Source organism: Pseudophryne corroboree, chromosome 5 (genome assembly GCF_028390025.1).
Source record: "Pseudophryne corroboree isolate aPseCor3 chromosome 5, aPseCor3.hap2, whole genome shotgun sequence".
NCBI lineage: Eukaryota > Metazoa > Chordata > Amphibia > Anura > Myobatrachidae > Pseudophryne > Pseudophryne corroboree.
In genome coordinates, this window is record NC_086448.1 from 239,839,894 (window position 1) to 239,853,580 (window position 13,687).

A 13,687-nucleotide genomic window follows, 5' to 3' on the forward strand; every position below is an offset into this window, starting at 1 on the left:
GAAGGGGGTGACATGTAAAAATCCATAGTTTTCGGGGTCGCTGAGATGAATAGTGACACGCCCGATGCCGTTTCAGTCCAACTTCAGCCCCCATCAGCATGGGGGGGTGAGAAGAGGTAGTGAACTTATACTTGAAGATTGACGCAATCACAATAGTCTTATTGCATTTAGATTTCCACAGGCAGAGCTTGGCCTGTCGTCTGAGCATTTACAGCACTGAGCAGGGCAGCATCAGAGGCGGGACGGGGCAGAGAAGGAGGCAGATTATTGTCCTCAGCACCAGCAGTTTTTACAGCATCAATCTGGGGATGCCCAAAGGTGCTGTCTGACAAACACTGGCTTTATTCTTTACATTCCATAGCAAAGCACGGGTATTCAGCTAGTATATAAATATATATATATATATATACAGTGTATATATATATATATATATATATATATACACAGTATATTTATGCATTATGTTATGATTGGACCACACCCCTTCTTTGTCGAGTCCCCAGGCGTTCTCTTAACAGCCCTGCTTGCTCTTTCTTCATCAGGTGGGGGTGTTGTTTGGGCGGAGACCCCCCTCCACACACCAGCATTGTGTATGTCTCTATGTCCCCCTCCCCCCACCAGCAGTGTGTATGTTTCTATGTTTCCCTCCCCCCATCAGCAGTATACTATTTACTGTATGCTTCCATGTTCTCCTCAGTCACCAGTGTGTATTTTTCACACTCAGGAGCGCATTACTCTTAATCCCTTAGTGAGTGGTAGTGTGTACCAATCTAAATAAATTTCTATACATTCCTTTGCATAAAAAATAATACAGATTTTTTTAAATCACATATGCATACAAAACTGTTATCTGAAGTAGTTCATTGTCCTCCCCTGAAAAGACCTAACCTGCATTTAATAATTTAATTGAGACTTTTACTAGCACCAATGACCATTACGGACTATTATGGCATTTGGGACCCAGTTATCTCTATTCTTAAATTCTATTTACCATTATCAAGCATCGGTGACTCTCATTGGCTATTTTAAGTGGTCTTATTCACTGAGTAATATAATGTGTAAATGAGATGTTATACAGGTCCAATTTTAATAGAATTATTTTGTTATGTATTGCTTGTATGTTTTATTGTGGTATGTTTTGTATAAATATGTAATTTTCATATGTAACAGAGGCATAGGAATAGTGGGGGGGCAGCATGCCCCCCCCCCAAGCGAGACAGAGGTGCAGGGGTTGGTGAGGGGGAGAGCTTACCCCTGGATCCCCATGGGCGAATCCTCCTTTAAAAAGTATGCTCCCGGAGCCTGCTGTGCCCCACTTCCTGTCCTAGGCTCTTCACTGATGTATTACTCCCAGTAATGCATTTATGAAAAGCTGGCTAGGAGACAGTGGCGGATCTTGCCACGGGCAAGCAGGACTTTTGCCCGGGGCGCCGCCTTCCGGAGGGCGCCGGCGCAATCCGGAGGGCGCCGCACCATGGCAAGATCCGCCACTGTCAGTGTGCGCCCCAGCAGTGTCCCCCCTCCCGCTGTGAGAAGGGAACCAGACGCTACGCGTCTGGTTTCCCTTCGTGGCGCTGGTCCTCCCCTCGCTTTGAAGGGAATCAGACGCTAAGCGTCTAGTTTCCCTTCATGGAGAGGACCTTTGGTGTGCAGTGCGCGATGACGTCATCGCGCACCGCACAGCATTGTGGCACAGACGCTAGGGGTCATAATTGACCTCTAGCGCCTATGCTGTGCTATGGGAGAGACGTCATGACTGACGTCTCTCCCATAGATCTGAGGAGAAGAGCGGCGCCGGTCTGCAGGGTCTGGAAACAGGAGCGGGGTATAGTAAGTATACTTTTTTTTTCTTTTTCTTTCAGCGACGCTACAAATGGGGGCGTGGCTGACCACGCCCCCATATTAAGCCACGTCCCTAACTTTTGCCCGGGGCGCCACAAGGGCAAGAACCGGCCCTGCTAGGAGGACATGGGGCATAGCAGCAGGCTGCGGCAGCACACTACAGAAGGAGTCACCCGCACTGTAGGTAATCGCTGACCCGCACTGGGGTATGGGGGTGGGGAGGTTTGGGAGGAAGCGCCAACATGTCCTTTTTTGTGCGTCCCCCAACCGCTAAACATTCCAGCGACCCTGATATGTATGTGTAATTTTTGTGCAAAGAAATGTATAGAATTTTGTTTTGATTGGTACACACTACAACTCATTAAGGGTTAAAGAGTAATGTGCTCGCTACTATAAGTTGTGTAATGTGCATTATTTTAATGTTCCCCCCACCCCCATCAAAGGTGTGTATGTCTCCATGTCCCATCCCTCCACTGATGGTATGTATGTCTTCATGTCTCCCAAAGCCCTAGTGTGTCTCTGTATCATGTTTGTATGTGTCTGTGTATGAGCAGTCCGTACACTTGTTGAAGGGACTGATGTCATAGCTGGATGGACAAATTCAAATGCCAGCACAGCTGTGATGTCAGGATGACACATTGAGCAGCCAATTGGTAAGTGTATATGCTTACCTAAATCAGCCGTTCTGTCAGCGCAACGGAGGGTCCCTTGTTAAGATGTCCTAACATAGGCATGCACTGATGCTGACATAGAGGTTCCCCTCCGGGACTTCTCCACCTCCACCGCATTATGATCTACTCCCCCCCCCTGTCCAGGACTCAGACTGCTTAACTAGGCAGCCTAGGTGAGTGGTCTATTTCCCAGAGCAAGTAGTGAAGGAGGTAGTCCGTTACCTGGTGGCAGGGTGAAGTCCCAGAGCTGCACCCCCATGTCAACATCTGCACGTGCCTATGTGTCCTAATGTGGACCCAACATTAGATATAGGCCCTGCAACATGGACTAGACTGAAGTGGCCATTGACAAGGGTACAGTAATTAAAGATTTTCTAGGAATCATTGTTCTACAGACAGTAATATATCTAAGATGTGCAAGAAATAAATATGTATTGTTGTTGTTGTTGTTGTTGTTGTTGTTGTTGGCATAGTGTGTGACATTACAGTGCATCTGGAAAGTATTAACAGCACCTCACTTTTTCCACATTTTGTTGTTACAGCCTTATTACAAAATAGAATAAATTCATTTTATCCCTGAAAATTCTACACACAATACCCCATAATGACAACATGAAAAAGTTTTTTTGTGATTTTTGCAAATTCATTAAAAATAAAAAACTAAGAAATCATATGTACATAAGTATTCACTGCCTTTGCTCAATACTTTGTTGATGCACCTTTGGCAGCAATTACAGCCTGAAGTCTTTTTGAATATGATGCCAAAAGCTTAGCACACCTATCTTTGGCCAGTTTCGCCCATTCCTCTTTGCAGCACCTCTCAAGCTCCATCAGGTTGGATGGGAAGCGTCAGTGCACAGCCATTTTCAGATCTCTCCAGAGATGTTCAGTCGGAATTAAGCCTAGGCTCTGGCTTGGCCACTCATGGACATTCACAGAGTTGTCTTAAAGCCATTCCTTTGCTATCTTGGCTGTGTGCTTAGGGTCGTTGTCCTTCTGAAAGATGAACCATCACCCCAGTCTGAGATCAAGATTGCTCTGGAGCAGATTTTCATCCAGGATGTCACTGTACATTGCTGCATTCATCTTTCCCTCTATCCTGACTAGTCTCCCAGTTACTGCCACTGAAAAACATCCCCACAGCCAGATTCTGCCACCACCATGCTTCACTGTAGGGATGATATTGGTCTGGTGATGAGTGGTGCTTGGTTTCCTCCAAACATGACACCTGGTATTCACCCCAAAGAGTTCATCTTTAGCTCATCACACCAGAGAATTTTGTTTCTCATGGTCTGAGAGTCCTTCAGGTGCATTTTGGCAAACTCCAGGTGGGCTGCCATGTGATTTTTACTAAGGAGTGGCTTCCATCTGGCAACTCTATCATACAGGCCTGATTGGTGGATTGCTGCAGGGATGGTTGTCCTTTTTGAATGTTCTCCTCTCTCCACAGAGGAATGCTTAAGCTCTGACAGAGTGACCATCAGGTTCTTGGTCACCTCCCTGACTAAGGCCCTTCTCCCATGATTGCTCAGTTTAGATGGCCAGACAGCTCTAGGAAGAGTCCTGGTGGTTCCTAACTTCTTTCATTTACAGATGATGGAGGCCTCTGTGCTCAATGGGACCTTCAAAGCAGCAGATATTTATCTCTGCCCTTCCCCAGATTTGTGCCTTGAGACAATCCTGTCTCAGAGGTCTACAGACAATTCCTTTGACTTCATGTTTGGTTTGTGCTTTGACATGCACTGTCAAGTGTGGGACCTTATATAGACAGGTGTGTGTCTTTCCAAATCATGTAAAATCAACTAAATGTACTACACAGTGGCAAACGCAGGATTTGCATGGGGGGTTTCCAGAACTGGGCGGAGCCAATCACGGGGGTGGGGACTGAGGTGACCCAGTATATGCTGGGTCCGTAAAACTAGTGTGTCTGTGTGTATATATATATCTACACACACATATATATATATATATATATATACATACACATACACACACACATACATATACATAGCATATTAAACATGCATACATATATATATATGTACACACACATACAGTACACATATATATACACATGTATATATACATCATATGTGTGTGTGTGTTTATATGTATGTATGTATGTATGTATGTATGTATGTATGTATATACATGTGTATATATGTATGCACATGGATATATATGTACTATAATTAAAATAAAGTAAACTTTTATTGCACTTACAAGTGCCAACAGGAAGACAGCAGGCTGCAGAGGACGCTAGACAGTCATTAATAATACTCATGCAGCTAAAAAAAAATAATAATAATAATTTTCTAGTGGAGGGGGGTTTCTGGGTACTCGGAAACCCCCCCTGGGTGCGCCACTGCTACAGGTGGACTCCAATTAAGCTGTAGGAACATCTCAAGGATGATCAGTGGAAACAGGATGCACCAGAGCTCAATTTTGAGCTTCATGGCAAAGGCTGTGAATACTTCTGTACATGTGATTCCTTAGTTTTTTTATTTTTAATAAATTTGCAAAAATCACAAAAAACTTTTTTTCACATAGTCATTATGGGGTATTGTGTGTACAATTTTGAGGGGGAAAATGAATTTATTCCATTTTGGAATAAGGCTGTAACATAACAACATGTGGAAAAAGTGAGGTACTGTGAATACATTCTAGATGCACTGTAATGTCACACACTATGCCAACAACAACAACAACAACAACAACAACAACAACAACAACAACACATATTTATTTCTTGCACATCTTAGATATATTACTGTAAGTAGGACAATGATTCCTAGAAAATCTTTAATTACTGTACCCTTGTCAATGGCCACTTCAGTCTAGTCCATGTTGCAGTGCCTATATATAATGTTGAGTACACATTAGGACACATAGGCACGTGCAGATGCTGACACAGGGGTGCAGCTCCGGGACTTCACCCTGCCACCGGGTAACGGACTACCTCCTTCACCACTTGCTCTGGGACATAGACCGCTCACCTAGGCAGCCCAAGTAAGGAGTCTGTGTCCTGGACAGAGGGGGAGAGTAGACCATAATGCGGTGGAGGTGGGGAAGTCCCAGAGTGGCACCCCCGTGTCAGCATTGGTGCATGCCTATGTTAGGACATCTTAACAGAGGATCTTACAATGCGCCAACAGAGCCGCTGATTCGGGTAAGCATATGCACTTACCAATTGGCTGCTCAATGTGTCATCCTGACATCATAGCTGGGCTGGCATTTGAATTTGTCCATACAGCTATGACATCAGTCCCTTCAACAAGTGTACGGACTGCTCATACACACAGCCAGATGCGGCAATATATCTTCAGAGATATCAGATATCGGGGGGTAATTCCAAGTTGATCGCAGCAGGAATTCTGTTAGCAATTGGGCAAAACCATGTGCACTGCAGGGGAGGCAGATATAACATGTGCAGAGAGAGTTAGATTTGGGTGTGGTGTGTTCAATCTGCAATCTAAATTGCAGTGTAAAAATAAAGCAGCCAGTATTTACCATGCACAGAAATAAAATAACCCACCCAAATGTAACTCTATCTGCAAATGTTATATCTGCCCCCCTGCAGTGCACATGGTTTTGCCCAACTGCTAAAAAATTTCCTGCTGCGATCAACTTGGAGTTACCCCCATCAGCTGTGCTGCACAGCCAACACAATATGTCTGCGAATAACTTTGTTCATAAACATATAGGGTGTTTGTGAACAAAGTCATTCACCTACTGACCAGCTTGTGATATAAATCAGCCATTTGCAAGACAAAACTCCAAATTGATGGCTGCCTGCTATATCTTAGGTTTCTGTTATGCTGCGCAGAATACTTTACCAATTTTATACTTTTATCTAATGTCATTTGCATGTTGGGTTTAGTGGTCTTTTTTTTTTTATCCTGCACATTGAATTAATGTATTTCTTGAATATACATAGCTTTGAGTAGTTTATGGAAATTATTTACAAAATAGAATAAATTAATTTTTTTCCTGAAAATTCTACACACAATACCCCATAATGACAACATGAAAAAGTTTTTTTGTGATTTTTGCAAATTCATTAAAAATAAAAAACTAAGGGGTGTGCGGGTGGGCAGCAGAGCACGGGAGCTCCCCGGCTAATTGATCCTTTTACCTCTCCTGGCCCCCTCCGGTGCCTGTGCTGCATATCCTGACGGCTGAGCGCTCGGGGCAGCGGTGAACGTCCCCCGGCTGTCTCTGCAGAGTGCTTTCTGTCCGCGCCGGCTGCCGCTCGAGTTTCCGGCCTGGGCCGCAGGAGCATCCCCGGCCTCGAGTTTGGCGGCGCATAGACGCACTGCCGCGGGTGCACACGGGCGCGTCCCCGCGTCGAAACACCCCGCAAGTCACGTTGTTTGGAGTCCGCGGCACCCCCTAAAACCCGGGGATACTGTCTTCCACTGCTCCTTGCCTGGGATTTCTGTGCTGGGCTGAGCTGCTGGGGGTGGGGGGAGGCTGTGGGCCCGGTGGCCATCTTGGAAGCAACTTCCTCCCCTCATATTATACTGCACTGAGACTGTGGGACAGATTGTAGTGCCTGTGGGCGTGCTGCCCGGCTCCCTATTATCCTGCCTTCACACGTTGCCTTGGTCCACTACCCTTTCCTGTATCCCTGGGACCTCCTGGCTCACCCCTCCTAGTTACCACTGTTTTTGGGGCGCATTTGATACTACATCGCCCGCTATCTGTTGGGCCCTCTGGCACTGAATACTTGGGACCTGCGAGCCGGCTGAGCCCGATTGGATCCGTGTTGTGCCCGGTTGGTGATCTCAGCGCGCTAATATGGTGAAAGGCGGTCAAAGCGCGGCTGAGGCCAAGTTGGAGAAGTTTGCCCGCCAGTCCGCCACCCAGCCGGTGCAGCCATCTCCTAAAGCATCCTCTCCCACCCGCCCTGATCCCCTGGCTGGGGCCGACTCGGGCGCGACTGTGCAGCCCCTCGCTCCGTCCATTCAGCAGGTACTGGAGGCGATTGCGGGCAGCGAACAACGCTTGTCGGACAAAATGGAGAAGGTGCAGTGCGATCTTTCTTTACTATGTCAGGATGTCCAGAGAATCCGGGAGAGAGTGGGGGAGGCCGAGACACGGGTCTCCAATCTGGAGTATCTCTGTGTCCCCCTAAAGCAATCCGTGTCGGCGGTCTCTCAGCAAGTTTCAACAATACAGACCAAGCTTCTGGATATGGAGGGGCGCCTCCGTAGAAACAATGTGCGGTTTGTGGGCCTGCCTGAAAGGGTAGAGGGGGCAAACCCTGAAGATTTCTTGGAATCCTGGCTCAAAGAGGCGTATGGTGCGGAATCCTTCACCTCCCAGTTTGCAGTGGAGCGGGCCCACAGGGTTCCTTTCCGGCCTTTACCTCCAGGAGCCCCACCACGAACTTTCATTGCCAAATTTCTACATTATAAGGACCGGGACTCTGTTTTATGCCTGGGTCGCACGAAGGGCCCCCTGCTTCGGAATGGTGTTCGGGTGTCGGCGTTCCCAGATTTTGCAGCTGACGTCCAGAAAGACCGGGCCCAGTTTCTGCCTATTAAACGGCGTCTACGTGACCTGAATCTTCCCTACTCGATGTTGTTCCCCTCCAGATTGCGGGTGGTCGCAGGCGGGGAAACCAAGTTCTTCAGCTCTCCACGGGAGGCGGCGGGCTGGCTGGACAGATATGCTCCAGGCAACCGTCAACTTGCTCCGGACTGATATCCTGATCTTCCTCCTACCTGGGCCTTCTACACGCAAGTATATGTCCGGGGAGCACCCCCTTGTTACGGTGGTTCTGGACTTTGTTGCGTTGTTTTACATACCTCTGGGGTTTCTTTTTGTATCGGGACTCTAGGTTCTTACGCTACGCATTAGTTTGCCGTAGGCACTTGGATCTCCAGGGTTGGGTTTGTTAGGGATATGTGTATGCCGCTGTTTGGGAAGGTATACGGGGAGGGGGGTTGGTGTCTGGGTATTGTTGGTTTCTATGCAGGTTCTTTTTTTTTCCTTCAGTTTATTGTTTTCTATATTTTTATTTTTTTCTTCTATGTGAGGTATTGATGTGCTGTTTGGGCCGGATAGGCTTGTGGCCCGGGGTCTGCGGACGATGCTGTCTTCGGGATAATGTATGGTGTAGGCGGGTAGCGGGCGCAGGCGTTTTTGATTCCGAGGTCCCTTAACCACCCTGCGCTGTGTTTCTGGGATGTGTCCCGGATAACCACTTGGGTACCATGCCTGCCTTGACATTTTTGGCATGGAATGTCCGGGGTATCAATAATAAAGTAAAGAGATCCCTGGTACTCAAAATGGTCAGGAAATATGACCCGGACATTGTTTGTCTGAGCGAGACTCATTTAGAAGGTAATAGACTGATGTCGCTCCGCAGGCCTTGGGTGGGATGGGCGTATCATTCCTCTCTCTCCTCCTTTTCCCGAGGGGTGTCAGTTATGATCAAAAGATCTGTCCAGTTTGAATTGCTTACGGTAAATACTGACCCTTGTGGTAGGTTTGTGTTCTTGGAATGCAAATTGAATTCTCAAAATTTTTTCCTGCTGTCAGTTTATGTCCCCCCACCTTTTTCATATGATGTTTTGCAGAAAGCCACCTCATTTATTGCCTCCTCCCCCCATACCCCTGTTATTTGTTTAGGGGACTTTAACAACGTGTTGGATGTCTCCCTGGATAGGTGGAAGTCCCCTTCGGCTCTTGGGGCGGGGGGTACCCCGTCTAAATTTGCAGACTTTCTGAGTAATATGCAGTGGGTAGACGCCTGGAGGGTACGAAATCCCGTACTTAGACAGTTCTCGTGCTTCTCCGGCACACATGGCTCATTCTCTAGAATCGATCTGGCCCTGGTTTCCCCTGAGCTGGATGTTCACCATGAGGCGCGGGGGGTGTCCGACCATTCACCCTTGCTGTTATCTTTGGAGGTGGAGTGCCAGAGGGGACAGTCGTATTGGAAGTTACATCCATCCTGGTTGGCTCAGTTGGGTGACTGCTCAGACTTGACATTAAAATGGGAGGTTTTTTTTGCGGATAATGTGGGCTCGGCCCCGGCTCCTGTCATATGGGACTCATTTAAAGCCTTCCTGCGCGGTACACTGATCGACAAAAATCGCTGCACATAAATTGTCATGTAGGGAGAAGGAGAGGACACTTGAATCAGAGTTTAGAGACCTCGAGATCCGTTATCTGGCAGAGGGCACCTCTGCACTTAAAACGCGGTGGCTGACGGCTCAGGCGGCATGGCTGGCCCATCTCTCAGATAAAAATGCGCGCTCCCTGTTGTTTCGGGCCACTAACTTGTATATGCAGGCAGATAGACCGGGAAGCTTGTTAGCCCGCTTGGTACATTATGACCGGCCTGGGTCTACGGTTGTGCAGATGTCTGGTCCTGATGGCTCCATTGCAGACAACACACCAGACATTGCGCAATTGTTCCTTTCGTACTATAAGGATTTAAGGAGTCTCGCCTGACGTGCTCTGCGGCAGACTTGGACATATATTTGGACAGTGTGCCCCTCTCCAGACTCTCCCCCGAGGCTTGCAGTTTTCTGGAGGCACCTTTGACTCTGGAGGAGGTGTCTGCGGCAGTGGGCATGTCCCCCAGTGGCAAATCTCCGGGCTGTGATGGCATCCCCACTGAGCTTTATAAAACACATATAGAGTTCTTTGGCCCCAAGTTGCTTACCATGTTCACGGACACGTTTGCTGCTAATTAACTTCCCCCCTCAATGTCCGAATCTGTTATTATAGTGCTGCCGAAGCCCGGCAAGGACCCCCGCCTCTTGGAGTCCTATAGGCCAAACAAAGAAAGTGTGAAACCGCACTAGACCTGTGGAAAGTGACCACAGACAATTCCAACTCACTAGGAGTTGTATAATGGTGTCTAAACCAACATAGAGGCTCTTGGTGAAATACCTATGGCACTGGGTTGGTGGTGCTCCCGGAAAATTAGTTCAATAAACTATGAAAAAGGATCGACCTACAAGAGAGCAGGGCAAAAAAAGACTAAAAAGCCTGACCCGGGGCACACTTTTATTATCTATAATTTAAAATTTAACTTTTATTATCACTTGATAAAACTGTGAATTACACAACAAACACTAGGTAAAGTAGACAATTTAGTACATGCAAAGATATAAGGTCAACAGAACATTATTCAGGATAAGGTCATGGGACCAATTTAGTACATGCAAAGATATAAGGTCAACAGACCAATATTCAGGATAAGGTCATGGGACCATTCATAAAGGTATAATCAAAGATAAATATATTTTAGTGGGGCAGACCTTTAACTGCCACGAGCGAAAATATTGTTCAGTAATAGTACTCTAAATAATCATGCGGAAAAAATATTTATTAGGCCAGATATCAATGATATCATATGTAAGTGGGCTGGTTTACCGCATGAACTTATCGAGCACCAAAATCAGATTATAAACTCTCCCCTGGTATGTAACCAATTATCACAGTAGCAAGGAGAGTGGACTTCCCTGTGTGCGACTTCTACCCATCAGATATCCAAAACCCCAAAAGCTTCCATATATAATTCATATGTATGCCATATCATAAATGCAGGTAAATAAACAGGAATCTGTATATTTCCAAACCCAATTGCATATGCATAGGACTGTAGGTCTCCATTTTGGGGGACACAGCTCCAACAGGATGATGCGCACTTTGTTGTTTGTGTAGAATTAATACGTGCCTCAAAACATCATTCAAAAATTCAAAAATTCCTATGCATAATATAATTTATAATCAGTTAAAATATGGGATTGGAAAGTATCATATATCATTGATTTCAATACAAATTTCATACCAATCAGTATACCCTTATATGGAAGCAGAGAGATGAAACAGCACATTGATCATGCTTAAATTTTGTCACTGTGTGAAGTTTATATGTGCTTCAAATCACATAAAAAAAACATTGATTTCATCCCAGTGTGGAGTTTGTATGTGCTTCAAACCACAGAAATTGGATAAGCAGTCAGTTTCTCTTGAAGAATAACCCCATATGGGAATTAAATGCACAATTTTGAATATCCTATATCAATATTATATATACAGCATAAGGAATTATTCTCCTCAAATCACAGCTGGAATTAAATGAACAGTAGCTTTCTTCATGAAGAATACCCCTTAATGGGAAAAATGCATAATTTAGGATGCCCTATATAGATGTTTAAATTCAACATGGAGAACACTTCATGGATAAATTTCCTTGAATGAAATAGGAAAAATACCGGGGTATAGGAAGGTGCAGGCCTTCTGCTGTCTCAAACATCTGCTTATAGCATCGAATGTCAGGATGAGAGGGGTCTGCCTCCTTCACCGCAATATTTTTTCCGCATGATTATTTAGAGTACTATTACTGAACAATATTTTCGCTCGTGGCAGTTAAAGGTCTGCCCCACTAAAATATATTTATCTTTGATTATACCTTTATGAATGGTCCCATGACCTTATCCTGAATATTGGTCTGTTGACCTTATATCTTTGCATGTACTAAATTGGTCCCATGACCTTATCCTGAATAATGGTCTGTTGACCTTATATCTTTGCATGTACTAAATTGTCTACTTTACCTAGTGTTTGTTGTGTAATTCACAGTTTTATCAAGTGATAATAAAAGTTAAATTTTAAATTATAGATAATAAAAGTGTGCCCCGGGTCAGGCTTTTTAGTCTTTTTTTGCCCTGCTCTCTTGTAGGTCGATCCTTTTTCATAGTCCTATAGGCCAATCTCCCTTATTCCTACTGATGCTAAGATCCTAGCAAAAATTCTGGCAGTTCGGCTCAACTCTGTTATTAAGTCCATAATACATCAGGACCAGTCTGGCTTTATGCCAGGCATGTCCACGTCTACTAACTTGCGCAGGCTGTATACTATTCTGCAAGCTCCACATACCTTCCCCTCGGACTCGGTCGTGGTCTCTTTGGACGCGGCTAAGGCGTTCGATAGCGTTGAATGGTCCTACCTGTGGGCAGTTATGAAATGTATGGGTTTCAGCCCTAACTTCATACAATGGATCAGACTGCTATATCAAAATCCGCGTGCCAGGATCTTGGTAAATGGTTATATTTCATCCTCCTTTACCCTGTCTTGGGGTACCAGACAGGGGTGCCCCCTCTCTCCTGCCCTATTTGCTATTGCCATAGAGCCTTTGGCCTGCCTGATTAGGACACACCCGGACATTGGGGGAATCACCACGGACCTTTGTGTTGACAAGATCGCCCTTTATGCGGATGACCTGCTGTTATTGCTACATGATTATGCTGTTGACATGCCTGTTCTGTTGCAGGTCATTGAGGAATTCGGCGGCTTTTCTGGTCTCCGTATCAACTAGCCCAAGTCATTCATTATGCCCGTCATTGGCCCCCCAACCTTGGCCCCGAAGCTCCCCTTGCCGCTATGCTGGAAGGGTCAGTTTAAATATCTCGGAATTCAAATCACAAATAACCCTTCTGATTTTATACCCCTGAACTTGGACCCACTGACGCAACTGATTACACGCAAGTCGAGAGCTTGGTGCAAGCTTCCGTTGACAGTGACCGGCAGGGTTAGTCTAATTAAAATGATAATTCTACCCAAACTGTTATACATTCTCCTGCAATCCCCGGTATATATCTTTCCGTCCTTTTTTAGGAAACTGAATGGTATATTATCATCCTTAATATGGGCCAACAAAAGGCCTAGGATAAAGCTGAATACTCTCACTAGGCTGAAGGCTGATGTTGGTTTAGCCCTGCCCAACTTTCAGTTGTACTACTTTGCGTCCCAGTTGTTTCACCTTAGTACCTGGATTCAGGGCGGGGATGCCGGTACTTTACAATGGGCATTTCTCCGGTGTTACTACCCGGGCCTCTCTCCGGTGCAGGTTTTGCTGAGTGGGAGGGTTTCTCGGTACTCTCCCCCTGTTGTCATCCAGGCCATGAAGATCTGGCTAGCTCTGAAAAATATGCTTGGGTTTGATGGCTTGGACCCGGATACTCCCCTCTGGTACTCTACTTCACTACCCGAGCTGGGGGCTCTTGAGGGCGGGGTGGTGTGGGCTCCATACTCCATTATCTCCATATCCCAATTGTACAGTGATGATACGCTGAAATCGTTTCAGCAGTTAAAGGAGGAATTTGGTCTACCTAATTCTCATTTTTTTAGATTCCTACAACTCCGAC